Genomic DNA, 12,942 nt, shown 5'->3' with positions numbered 1-12,942 from the left:
AGACCAACTCACACTTCATACTGCAAACAGAGAGAGAGCACTTGTTACATTCAGGCAGGTTTCTGAAACCTTGAGATTTAAATCACACTTATAAACGATCCGTGGAACACATTTAAATAGGGTCAGTTTCTTTATCTTTGGTGGTGCATGATAGGTTTATTAAAAGCCTGGTTGGCCTGAAGCAAATTTGATTTATCTAAGAATTTATCCACACCACTAGGAAAACCTTAGATAAAACAAAGCAGCAGTAATTCATTAAAACTGGTAAAAGGTTTCACCTTGTTTGCAGTTCCAGGTTTTATTTCATTCGTATTCGCTTATCTGGATTTAACATGGATGTGATCACTTATAATAGTCTTATCTAAACGTCTGTGTTGTGTCTGCCTGATGGAGGGGTTAAGCCCAGAACTTAAATGAGACCAACACATTTATCACAGTAAGAAATAGTGATTATCAGCCAACATACTACAACTGAACTAAGTTCTATTCTTAGTTCTACATCTATTCATACAAATTTCGCTTCTTATATTGTAATAACATAAATGGCAGCAATGTGACGTGACAAAGCAACCGGCTGTCATTCATTTTCAATTAGAGTTGTAAACACAGGGTAATGAGTGATCAACAATTTAGGTGACAAAAGGCAAAATATCGGCAAAATATCTGGTATGAATGTAGGGTAAGAGTTTTTAAAGATAAACTATTACAGATGCTTTAATAAAACAAATGAGTTGAACTAAAAGACTGATGTTCTTCTTACTGTGTAATCAGGAAAACACTGAGTGTCTGATGCCATTATGCCAGAAATATAATTTTTTAGTTTTTTTAAGATAAGATAACCCTTTATTGATCCAGAAGAAAACTGCAGTGTCACAGTACTATACATATTTCACAAGAGAAGACAAACATTATCAACACTAGTAAACATATTAATATATAAAAACATAAGACAACACAAGAGAGATATGTCTATATACATAAATGAGCATGTACAAGACATTAGCAAAAGCAGCAGCATACGTATTATTGCAAAATGCTGACTGAAAATGATTTAGAAAGAAATGTTTTCTGAAAATAAAACAAAAACCACAACATTAATACATTATTCATAAACCTTCTTGTACAGTTTAAATGGGAATCCACACATCATAAAGACCAGAAAGCTTGTGAATAAGCTTTTCAGAGTAATCAGATGTAAAAGATAAAAATATTTAACAATCTTTATATCTAATAAAGCTAAAATTAATAATGAATTCATTCGTTTTGAGAAAAGGTTTACTTACAGGGGTTGGACAAAATAACTGAAACACCTGTCATTTTAGTGTGGGAGGTTTCATGACTAAATTGGACCAGTCTGGTGGCCAATCTTCATTAATTGCACATTGCACCAGTAAGAGCAGAGTGTGAAGGTTCAATTAGCAGGGTAAGAGCACAGTTTTGCTCAAAATATTGCAATGCACACAACATTATGGGTGACATACCAGAGTTCAAAAGAGGACAAATTGTTGGTGCACGTCTTGCTGGCGCATCTGTGACCAAGACAGCAAGTCTTTGTGATGTATCAAGAGCCACGGTATCCAGGGTAATGTCAGCATACCACCAAGAAGGACAAACCACATCCAACAGGATTAACTGTGGACGCAAGAGGAAGCTGTCTGAAAGGGATGTTCGGGTGCTAACCCGGATTGTATCCAAAAAACATAAAACCACGGCTGCCCAAATCACGGCAGAATTAAATGTGCACCTCAACTCTCCTGTTTCCACCAGAACTGTCCGTCGGGAGCTCCACAGGGTCAATATACACGGCCGGGCTGCTATAGCCAAACCTTTGGTCACTCGTGCCGATGCCAAACGTCGGTTTCAATGGTGCAAGGAGCGCAAATCTTGGGCTGTGGACAATGTGAAACATGTATTGTTCTCTGATGAGTCCACCTTTACTGTTTTCCCCACATCCGGGAGAGTTACGGTGTGGAGAAGCCCCAAAGAAGCGTACCACCCAGACTGTTGCATGCCCAGAGTGAAGCATGGGGGTGGATCAGTGATGGTTTGGGCTGCCATATCATGGCATTCCCTTGGCCCAATACTTGTGCTAGATGGGCGCGTCACTGCCAAGGACTACCGAACCATTCTGGAGGACCATGTGCATCCAATGGCGGTGCCGTGTATCAGGATGACAATGCACCAATACACACAGCAAGACTGGTGAAAGATTGGTTTGATGAACATGAAAGTGAAGTTGAACATCTCCCATGGCCTGCACAGTCACCAGATCGAAATATTATTGAGCCACTTTGAGGTGTTTTGGAGAAGCGAGTCAGGAAACGTTTTCCTCCACCAGCATCACGTAGTGACCTGGCCACTATCCTGCAAGAAGAATGGCTTAAAATCCCTCTGACCACTGTGCAGGACTTGTATATGTCCTTTCCAAGACGAATTGACGCTGTATTGGCCGCAAAAGGAGGCCCTACACCATACTAATAAATTATTGTGGTCTAAAACCAGGTGTTTCAGTTATTTTGTCCAACCCCTGTATATTGTCTGAAAATGACAGATTTTTTCGTCATGACATGCTGTTCAAAGTTCAAATGTATATAAGGGCTGGGTACATGACTGTGATTAATTATTAAACTTCTGTCCTCAGCATAAAAAAATGGTATGTCACATTTGCTAATCATAATACTCGTTATGGTTTAGTAGTGCAGAATAAAGACAGAGTTTTAGTACCACAGCATTTGATAACCTAATATTATGTTTTATTGTTGTGTAATCCCTTTTAGTGATGCAACCAATAACTGATTAACCAATAACCGACAAGCATATAGCGTCCCATCAAAATATGAATCATATCATCTGGTTTCATGTAAACATGCCTTTATGCTTTATGTAATAAAAACACTGTAACAGTGAACATTGCAGCAATGTAAAACAGTAACAAGAACAATGAGCAGAATCAGTTCAATCCTTTAGAATGTAGATTTTAAACACACAGTAATGAACAGTTTATTACAAGCACTAACTAAACATGCTAATCATAATAAAGACACGGTCGATATAATAAAGCCCATCCTGACTACATAAGCATAGATACAAGACGATAAGCAGAGTTTTTCTTTAATACTGTGGTAAAAAAATAAAATAAATAAAAAACATTCAACACAGATCCACAGATCCAAGAGTTTAGGAGGCAGTCAAATTCCATACTGACACAAAGCAGCTTTACTGTTTGTGATTTTAATGTGTAATAGTTGGTCATTTATTATATAAATGCATTAAAAGTTAAGATTAGAAATTGCAAACGCAGCTGTAAGCAGAGCTGGTGAATGTATACTGGGGTGGGTCGGGCTGGGCACCATTTCACCGTGAATACTATAGCCGTTTTCTCAACTGAAGTTAACATAAGTTAATGCACCTCTCTGTTAACATAATCAGACTTTTTTATTGTTCGGATAATGAAATAGTATTTGCTTGAAAGAACAGATAACCAAAGAGCCAAATTGTTATTATGCCCTGAAAAAAATACATAGATCTTATTGGGTTGGAACCAGCCAACCTTAAGTTGACCTAAAGTGTAATCTAGATTTGCATTTGGCAACCAGGTTATTTATAGGTCTGTATTACACTACTAAAGACTGCCAACAAAAAAATCATAAGAGTTCATGTGAAGTGTAGTAGGTCACAGGAGAGCTTACTGAGTTCAGCACATACATCATGGTCTACACGAGGCTTTATATTCCAGTGTTCTGAGTAAAGAATGAGTCCTGACAAAAAAGGAACTGCATTGTCCTTACATTTTGTTCATTTTTAAATGAAAAAAAAAGAGAGAGATAAAATAAGTAAAGGTAAAGGTAATTCAAAAATAGCAGAAGCATGAAAGCAAAGAGGGATGAAGGAAGGGGACTCAGGGTCATTAGTAGAGACAACAGAGCTTTGTTTGTCTCAGGGGTCACCGTGAATGAGCAGAACGCAAGCCTCTGAGCCAGAGATAGACAATACATCATCAACTTAGTAAGCAAGGGCAAAGGCTGAAAGAGTGAAGAGAAGTGAGCAAGGTGTTTTAGGTCACTTCAGCCACCAGCAGGATAACCAGTAAGACATTTTCCATGTTGTTTTCCAGGAAGTTCATTAACTAAATTTACTAAACCCACCCCAACCGAATTGTGCAAAGAGTTCTCAGGGAAATACATGCTGCTATGCTATCCCAGACAGCAGCATAAGTTGGTATGGTGTGGGAAGGCCAACACTATTTGGCCAAAAGTATGTGAACACCCAACCGTATTCTTGTTTGACATCATGTTGCAAAACACAAACAGTTGTTACCCCTTTTCAGCTATAAATGCTTTCATTTTTCTGAGGAGGCCAGAGTGTTTCTGTGGATGTTGGATTAAAAGGTGTGGCTCACAATCCAAGTTCCTATTCATCCAAAAATGTTCAAAGCAGTTGAGGTCAAAGCTTTGTGTCAGACACTACAATTCCTCCACACCACTTTGCTGTATGTCCAGAGATGAGTTATGATTGAACAGTTGAACAGGAAAAGGCCTTCCCCAAAATAATGAAGTTGAAAGCATGTCATATATCATATAATTTTCATACACCTGTTAGCTAGAACTGGGACTGTCCACATATGTTTGGCCATACTAGTGAAGTCATGTGGCAACACCACAATGCATAAAATGATATAAAAAAACATCCACTAGGTGGTCGTTGGCCAGGTAGAAGGTCAATACACACTGGGTGTAGGTCAGAGGACTGGACTGGACTGATCTAAGCTGACAGAAAAACTACAGTAAGTCAAATTCTTCTTTGACTGTAGTGAAACCCAGTGTGGACTTTGCTGTTGAAGCTTGTCTGCCTTTGACATGGGGGGGATGAGTTTCTGCTTAATTAATATTTCAATTGATGTAGGTTTCCTGCCAGCTTAAACCAGTCTGGCTATTCTTTTCTGACCACTTTTATTAACAAGGCATTTCCACACATTAAGTCCATAAGCAGTCACCCATTGACATGTTTACACTGTTGTATGAACAAGTTTAAACTTTATTTATGCATACTTCCCTTTTTCTCCCAATCTAGTTGTTTTCAATTACCCAGACATATCTCCTCTACAGCTGCAGACCCTTAAACTTACCGAGGAGGGCCATACCTAACAGACGCCCCCTCTGACACGTGTATAGTAGTCAAACGCTGCTTTTCACCAGTATGAGGCGGGTTAATGCAGGGATCAGTATAATGTACCAACAGTCACACACCGTTCTATATTATTCCACATCTTTGTGCAGGCGCAGCATCGACCAGCCAATAGAGAATGCAACTGCAGCAATGAGGAAACCCTTCAGCCCACCCTCTCTCAGACATAGGCAATCATGTCTGTAGGCACGCTGGCCGGCTGATAGCAGAGCTGAGATTTAAACTCGAGAGCTGTGGTGAGCAAGTGTGTGTTTTACCACTGAACCAGAATGCCCTACATTGTTTCTGATCATACGTTAGATATAGTTTTTTATGGCCACTGCTAAAATGACTAAATTCTGGATCAGTAAAAAAAAAACAAAAGCCAAGATCAATTTCAAGCACCTTTTGTGTTTCTGCAGAATGGCTTTTCAGCTTAGTCAAACATCCCACAAACCATTCAGGTGTTTTATGACAGCAATCCAAAAAGTATTAAAGCGCTGCAGTTATGTAATCAAGGCATATGGTTTTACAAAGTCTTATTCTAGGACACATTAAGTGTAAATGTATTATCTTGATTGGACTTTAGACTGAGCTAGGTGTTTCACAGACAGCATATTTGTCTACCTAATGAGACATATCCAGTACAAATAAATAATAAAATTGGTTGGCTTGATGAACAGAAAATACAAATCTACACATGACTGCTTACAGATAAACACATTTATAAAATGGTATTAAAATGTGTTTACGTTTTTTTTAATGAATCTTAATCGAGCACCCAGCAGGTGAGTGGTTTGGTAAATCAGTAAACACAAGTAGCTCCAACGTGCAAATGCTGCATCTAAACATTACCTTAGCTTTGTGAACATAAAATATGACCAAAGAAGATCTAATTAGAGATGCATGAGTACCGATACAAGTATCGGGTATTATCCCGATACCGCACTCATTAACTCGTACTCGCAAACGAGGCTCCGATACTAAACATCCGATACCTTGTGCCTAGTGCACGTTGTTGCGTTAACGCAGGAGTTTTCAACCTGTGGGGCGCGAGTACTTGTCTGTGGGGGCGCGAGTGCCTGACCGGGGCGCGTAGCATTACGAGATTTTTTTACTTCTAAACCGAAAGCAATTCATTTTTCACCCACGGGAGACAGATTGAATTATTCTCACTGACCACGCTCACACGCACGTTTAATGTTATTTAGTTCCGTTTGACAAAAAAAAAAACCTTCAAAATAGAGCTAACAGCGAAGATAACCGGTTACATAAGCAGCGACTGCTGTTATAGGACGTGTTTGTGTTCAATACTCTGTTCACAGTGTCGATACAAGTGATTCAGGAGTCGACTCATTTTAAACGCAGCGTAAGTTTCTTTTCTCAGTCAATTCTCCGTTTTTACTGTTATAATGAATGTTGCGGTTGTAAATAAACACCAACTACTACAGAACATTTTGTGTGACTCGCTTACATTATAAAGCTCAGGCTTAATTATACTGGTTATTACCACAGAGCGGGAGCCGACTCAGAGTCGTTTACGATTTACCGAGGTGAACCACGAATGGATGTGCTGATAGAATCGGCACATCCGAATTTTTTTTTTTTTTTTTTTTTTTTCCCTTTTAGCGCATCCAATTGTTCAATTAGCATCGTGCTTCCTCTCTGTCTATGCCGAACCCTGCCCTGACGGAGGTGATTGAAGCTAACCCGTATCCCCTCCGAAACACGAGCAGCAGCCAGATGCATCTTTGTCACCCACACATTGACGAGATTGGCGCCACCTAGCGTTGCATGCGGAGAGACACACCCTAAGGGCACCCCCTCCCATCTCTGTGTAAGCGCCTCCAATCAGCCGGCAGAGAACGCAATCGCATTCTGACAGAGAGAGACCCACATCCGGTTCTTTGTCCCACCCCCCACATGAGCAACCGGCCAATCGTTGCTCATACAGCCACTCAGCTTCGAACCGGTAAAGCAAGGCTGGATTCGATACGACGCTTCTCAGAATCCAGCCCTGGTTGCAGCGCGTTTCTTTTTTACCGCTGCGCCACCTGAGCGGCCTATTATCTTTTTAAAGTAAATATTTCAATCAGCAGAATCGCATCGCATGTATGATGTGCACAACGTTAATTACGTGCGTTTATTAATGAACGTTAACGTTAGCTTGTCAGAAGCTTTCTCAATGATGTCTGTTCCACTGCACTATTTTACACTAAAAACTACACTATTCCATAATGATCCAGATTGCATCATTCTAAATAGGTATCGGTATCGGCGAGTGCAAAAATACATGTACTTGTACTCGTACTCGGTTGGGAAAAAATGGTATCGTTGCATCCCTAGATCTAATGCTGCAAGAATACATCCTACGACTCCTATAGGTCTTGTAAAGATTAGTGATGTTTTGTAATAATGACTACCTTAGCCGTTTCATGTCTTTAGGGTTGTTATGGTAATGTTTAGAGTACACTACAAGTCTGTACAGTGAATCCTGTACAACTCGGTGAACCATGCAAATCATTTGACAAAAAGGGGTTAGACACTATTTAATTTATTATTCGCAGATGATCAACTCATAAGTGCTCAAGCGGAGAAGCAGTATATTATGCTAGCCCACCACTACTGCGATTAGGGTTATTGGCGGTGATATCGGCTGTCTGGGCATCCGCACAGACATGATTGGATATGTCTGAGGGAGGAAGGGGTGGCTAAAGCCCTACAACGGATTGGCACCCTGACTCCCAGCCTTGCACCCAGGGATTTCTGGTAAAATCAGGCCCACCGCAATCTTGGCAGGGTGAAGCAGTTGATGAAAATGCACAACAATCACAAATTGCAATAAAATATGATTGGCTACACTATACACAGTAATGCAGCGAGGCACAAGAATCCCCAGAAAAGCAAAACTAATTTACCACACCACAAGAACAGCAACAATGAATGAGTATAATTATCCAACAAAAATAGCATTACATTCAAGTACAGATGTAATTAATACAGTGGGTGCTCAGGTGGCACAGCGATAAAACACGTTAGCCCAACAGTGCTGACAATAATAACACGAACAATAATTGGCTTGTCCGGGGGAGGGAAGACTGGAAAGTTTCCCATAACTGATGCAACTACGACCTCTGCTGACTGGTCAATGGAACCTGCACAAAGACAGAGGATAACAGAGATCAGTGCGTGACTCTCCATGCACATAACAGATCTCCATACAAACCTGTCTCATGCAGGTGAAAAGAAGCGGTTGGCTACTGCACACGTGTCAGATAGTGAGCGTCTGTTAGTTACAGCTGCAGCAGTAGAGGTAAAATACAATCAGGCAATTGCTTATGACTAGATAAATATAAGTAAAAACCAACCTAAGATAAACTGAGCTGTACCATATTCTTGCTTTTTTTATGCTTACTGGTGTTTAAAGAGCCGTTTACATTAGAATAAACATTAAATGCCAAACGACCAGCCATCCTCTTTATTCTCAGCAGATGTGAGCATGTATTTCTTTCAGCCATGGCAAAAGGTTTACATTTTTATCTGGCCAAATAGTCTATTAAAAAAAAATTGGAAACTGCATTCGGTGATGTGAAATACTGTGTTTGCATATCCTAAAAACTATTTGTAATCATATTAATTAATTTCATCAATTTTATTTTACTAAAGATATCACAAACTTTTTAGCAGTTGCCGTTTGGTTCTTTTTCAACTCCAGCGCTTGTTTTTAACACTACATGTTAAGTTTATTCTTTGCAGACTGACTATTGCTAGACAGAATAAGAAATGACACTATGTTCTTTAATTGCCACGGATTAATGTTCCAACTTCTTGCATGTCTGGAATTGTTCTTCTAAGCTTAGTTTTAAAATGGGGCATCAGGGCATAGTTCATTTGTACAGACCATTTTTCAGACTGGACAGTAAATGATTAATAAACATGTTATTTAATTATAGCATGTGCGTTATTGGTTTGGCAGAACCCGCATGTCCATCATGACAGTGATACATTGTTCATAGATTTAATAATCTATACAGAACAATAAAAACTACATGGTCAAACATCAAGAAGTACAAGGAGTACTAACGTGTTTTAAATGGAATGAAATGATTTGTCACATGGCAGTTGTAACACCTCCGAGTGGTATTTTCCCCTGCATTCTGGGTTGTGTTTTGGCACAGGCTCCAGACCTACCACAATCCTGACAGGATCAAATGCAGACAATGTTTAAGGTGTGTTTCTGGATATGCTTTAAACTTACCATGAAGCTGAGCAGGTAGAAATGATTATTAAATATAAGTGACTAAATTGATTATTTATACTCTGGAAGCACACTGGTGCAGCAAGTAAGGGGGGGGGCACACTGCACCAGGGTCCAAACCTAGTCTTAGATTACTGTCTGTAAAATGTTTGGCATGTATGTGCACAGAGTACTACAAATTGTTCCTATGTGTGAATGAGTAGTGAACGGGAAAGTGAATGATGCCCTAGGAGGAAAATTCATGAACTGATAAATGTTTACGTAATTACGTCATTATTTACCATGAACACCATGCTCAAAAGTAATGGAGGCCTTCGTGACATATTAAGAAAAGGTGTTTGAATAAGTTTCTGCCTCAGGCTAATATTTTCTAAAAAAAAAAAAAAAAATCTACGGACCACACAGCGCAGCCATGACAAGACATAAAAACAGATTGAATCATACTTGGAATGATGTAAATGAGCATGCAAAGTCAGACGATTTATAGTAAACAGAATAATAGTAATCGTCAACATCTGTGCCAACAAGTGTACAGAACTTTACTCAGAACTAAATTCAAGATCAAGCAGTTTTTCAACTATAAACACATCAGATGGACAGCACACCAGCATGGCCACACATTAGGCCTATTTAGTAGTGTCAATATTCCAAGAGGGATTATTAAATACTGAATGTGAGGATTTTTTTCTGTATAACCATATACATGATAGATAGATAGATAGATAGATAGATAGATAGATAGATAGATAGATAGATAGATAGATAGATAGATAGATAGATAGAGTATATACATACACACATACGTACACACATACAGTGTATCACAAAAGTGAGTACACCCCTCACATTTCTGCAGATATTTAAGTATATCTTTTCATGGGACAACACTGACAAAATGACACTTTGACACAATGAAAAGTAGTCTGTGTGCAGCTTATATAACAGTGTAAATTTATTCTTCCCTCAAAATAACTCAATATACAGCCATTAATGTCTAAACCACTGGCAACAAAAGTGAGTACACCCCTTAGTGAAAGTTCCTGAAGTGTCAATATTTTGTGTGGCCACCATTATTTCCCAGAACTGCCTTAACTCTCCTGGGCATGGAGTTTACCAGAGCTTCACAGGTTGCCACTGGAATGCTTTTCCACTCCTCCATGACGACATCACGGAGCTGGCGGATATTCGAGACTTTGCGCTCCTCCACCTTCCGCTTGAGGATGCCCCAAAGATGTTCTATTGGGTTTAGGTCTGGAGACATGCTTGGCCAGTCCATCACCTTTACCCTCAGCCTCTTCAATAAAGCAGTGGTTGTCTTAGAGGTGTGTTTGGGGTCATTATCATGCTGGAACACTGCCCTGCGACCCAGTTTCCGGAGGGAGGGGATCATGCTCTGCTTCAGTATTTCACAGTACATATTGGAGTTCATGTGTCCCTCAATGAAATGTAACTCCCCAACACCTGCTGCACACATGCAGCCCCAGACCATGGCATTCCCACCACCATGCTTGACTGTAGGCATGACACACCTATTTTTGTACTCCTCACCTGATTGTCGCCACACATGCTTGAGACCATCTGAACCAAACAAATTAATCTTGGTCTCATCAGACCATAGGACATGGTTCCAGTAATCCATGTCCTTTGTTGACATGTCTTCAGCAAACTGTTTGCGGGCTTTCTTGTGTAGAGACTTCAGAAGAGGCTTCCTTCTGGGGTGACAGCCATGCAGACCAATTTGATGTAGTGTGCGGCGTATGGTCCGAGCACTGACAGGCTGACCCCCCACCTTTTCAATCTCTGCAGCAATGCTGACAGCACTCCTGCGCCTATCTTTCAAAGACAGCAGTTGGATGTGACGCTGAGCACGTGCACTCAGCTTCTTTGGACGACCAACGCGAGGTCTGTTCTGAGTGGACCCTGCTCTTTTAAAACGCTGGATGATCTTGCCCACTGTGCTGCAGCTCAGTTTCAGGGTGTTGGCAATCTTCTTGTAGCCTTGGCCATCTTCATGTAGCGCAACAATTCGTCTTTTAAGATCCTCAGAGAGTTTTTTGCCATGAGGTGCCATGTTGGAACTTTCAGTGACCAGTATGAGAGAGTGTGAGAGCTGTACTACTAAATTGAACACACCTGCTCCCTATGCACACCTGAGACCTAGTAACACTAACGAGTCACATGACATTTTGGAGGGAAAATGACAAGCAGTGCTCAATTTGGACATTTAGGGGTGTAGTCTCTTAGGGGTGTACTCACTTTTGTTGCCGGTGGTTTAGACATTAATGGCTGTATATTGAGTTATTTTGAGGGAAGAATAAATTTACACTGTTATATAAGCTGCACACAGACTACTTTTCATTGTGTCAAAGTGTCATTTTGTCAGTGTTGTCCCATGAAAAGATATACTTAAATATCTGCAGAAATGTGAGGGGTGTACTCACTTTTGTGATACACTGTACATTGTTGCAACATGAAATGTTCAATCTTCCTCACTTGAAAAGGTATGAAATATACATTTATATTTATGGCATTTAAGAGACGCTTTTATCCAAAGCGACTTAAAGTACTGTGACAGTATATGGTCTAAGCCAGTGGTTCTCAAACTTTTTAGACCAAGTACCACCCATTATCAAACCAAAAGTTCCAAGTACCACCTATGTTTCTCATCACAGAACCACATATGGCACACATTAATTAGGTGTGTGTGTATACAGTATATTAGTGATGGGAATTATGGCTTCTTGAAGGGAGTCGGATCTTTTGGCTCAGTTCCTTTTAAAGAGCCGTTCAAAGAAATGGCTCTTCGTTCTTCAGGAGGCGCTACTAGGTAAACTATAAGAAACCCCCAATATTAATATCAAATTTTGCTACCTTGCCTTAAATGTATTCCTAATTCAAACAACACTTAAATGAGAAAAAAATATTTATTTCAAAAGGGGAAAAAAACCACAGGGAAGAGACATACTGTGGTTGCATTTCATTAAGTTTCAGAAAAATCCTCTTTTGTGCAGAGATGCGACTGTTTGTTTCTGCTTTAAAACATAAGCACAATGAAATAACCAGATTTAACACAATTAAACAAGTTTATTTCTCAATTATTTGTCATTATACTACTAGCTCTAGCTCTCTCTCTCTCTCTGTATGTGTTCGTGTGTATGAGTATGCATGCGTGCGAGTGTGTGTTTACGTGTGTGGTGTTAGTGTATGTGAATGTAAGTGTGTGTGTGTGTGTGTGTGTGTCTCGCTCGCTCTCCGTGATACTAAAAGTGCAGCTCTTATTACGAGTTATGATTAATTCCCTCTATTGATGCGAAGCTGAATGGGTGGATTACAGTCGATAAGAACTGTGCAGAAATAAAAGACTTGGTTCCCTTCGTTCATTTCAAAGATCCGTTCAATAGAATCGGATCGTTCACAAACGACTCATCACTAGTATATATGCAGTTACCACTGACCATTTCAGTGAGTGCGCCTGTTTAGCGGAGCAGCCTTGTGATGTCAGGAACGAGATCAGTGAGATT

This window comes from Trichomycterus rosablanca, chromosome 1 (genome assembly GCF_030014385.1).
Source record: "Trichomycterus rosablanca isolate fTriRos1 chromosome 1, fTriRos1.hap1, whole genome shotgun sequence".
NCBI lineage: Eukaryota > Metazoa > Chordata > Actinopteri > Siluriformes > Trichomycteridae > Trichomycterus > Trichomycterus rosablanca.
The sequence above is the reverse complement of the archived record's forward strand: the minus strand, read 5'-3'. Positions refer to the sequence as shown.